Below are 1,945 nucleotides of genomic sequence, written 5' to 3' on the forward strand. Positions count from 1 at the left end.
GTATGATTGCCTTGAATGGTGGCTTTGAAGCACTAGTGTGTATCACAATCACGTAGATGGCTTGTTACAGCTCAGATTGTTGGGTCCCGTGCCAGAATTCCCAGTTCTGTAGGTCTGGGTCGGAGGGCTAGGAATTTGCCTTTGTGTTTTGTCCAGGTGGTGCTGATGTTACTAGTCTGAGGGTAGCTAACTTTTTTGGAAAATCAACAAGGCCTATTTCGATTCATCCGTTCCCTTCAACCCACCTTCTCTGAGTGCTCAGATGGTCAGCCCACCTTCTCTGAGTGCTCAGATGGTCAGCCACCTTCTCTGAGTGCTCAGATGGTAGAAATACAAAGGAGGCTTCAAAAAACTGGGGGAGGGGGGATGGAAGGAAAAGATAATGGAATTTTTTTTTTCATGGGCAGTTTGTAGTGCCCTTGTATATGACTGACAATCAAGATGAGGACAGAGAAAAAAAGAGACAGTGCGGGATGGAGTAGGGGATTTATTTCAGAGGCAGAGATCCATGGGATGGCTGCATAAGGGACAGCAAGTCCACAGGGCTGGACTTTCCTACAGTCCATAAAAGAGAGAAATAATGGGCTTCTCTGAGCACCAAAATTGAACAGTGAGTTTATCCCGCTTTCAAGCCTTTCAGTTGTTTCTGTGGTGGTTTTTGCTAGAGGGTCATTATGAATCAGAATGGTGTCCTGGCAGTGAGTGTAGGAGCCCTGGTGGTGTCGGGGTTACGTGTTGGGCTACTAACCACAAAATCAGTGGTTCTAAAGGACCAGTTGTCCCTTAAGAGAAAGATGAAGCTTTCTACTCCCATAAAGAGTGACAGTCTCAGAAAGCCACAGGGGCCATTCTACCCTCACCTATAGGGTCTCTGTGCCTTGGAATGGCCTCATGACAGTGAGCTCCAGTTCGCTTTGCAGTAGGATAAACTAACGCGGAACCTCTTTCGACTGCTAGTTGAAGACCCTCGGTTCAAACCCACCAGCTGCTCCAAGGGAGAGAGATGCAGCTGACTGCTCCATCAAGGTTTACAGCCCCGGAACTCCTACACATGGCTAGTTGGGTCCGAATCAACTGGATGGCAGTCGGGTTAATTTGTTTACTTTTTATGAGGAGCTGACACCAAGGGCTCAAGCAGAAAGCAAATGTTTTGAGAATGATGAGGGCAACAAATGTACAAATGTACTTGACACAATGGATGTTATGTATGGATTGTGGTAAGAGTTGTATGAGCCCCAGTAAAATGATTTTAAAAAAATTCTTGTTTGTTTTTTGTGGTAAATGAGCTCCAGTAAGAGCTGTTGTTCTTATTCAATTACAGTGATGCTTTCAATCACGTGGTTTTATTGGAATATGCTGTAAGTACAAGCTGTTGCTGAAGTAGTAATTAAAGGAGCAGGGAAAAACCTTAAAAGTATCTATTCAGCTGCTAATAGTGTTATCAATAACAATAATGCAATGTAGAAGGATTGTACAAAACAACTTTGTTGTTCATATTTACATAATCTCAGAAATTTACCATTATACTTATTACAGATTTCCATGATTGAAATGTATGATAAACACTAGTAGCTTTCTGCGTGGTCTGGTATGGCAGGGGGTCCATAGGTCTTGGTCGTACCAAGAGTTAACACACTGAGTGACACCAGCCCAAGTGGCGCTGCTGCTGGCCATGCCGGGCATTCCGCCTGGGTGTTCATCGCTCATCATTGTCTGTGCGTCAGTTCTACTTGCTCTCCAGTTCGCCATTCTTTTATTTTCTATATCAAAACCTTTTTTATTGATCTTTTCTATGTTATAACCATGGTCCCATACAATACTCGTCTTTATGTAATTGACTAATTTCACTCAGCATGATATGCTCCAAGTTCATCCATGTCATAAATTGGAGGACAGTTTCATCATTGCTCTTTAGTGGAGAAGATTCCGTTTGTCTGGATGTACT

The sequence above is a fragment of the Echinops telfairi genome, unplaced genomic scaffold (genome assembly GCF_000313985.2).
Source record: "Echinops telfairi isolate 266 unplaced genomic scaffold, ASM31398v2 ScPeMD7_7420;HRSCAF=8458, whole genome shotgun sequence".
Classification (NCBI taxonomy): Eukaryota; Metazoa; Chordata; class Mammalia; order Afrosoricida; family Tenrecidae; genus Echinops; species Echinops telfairi.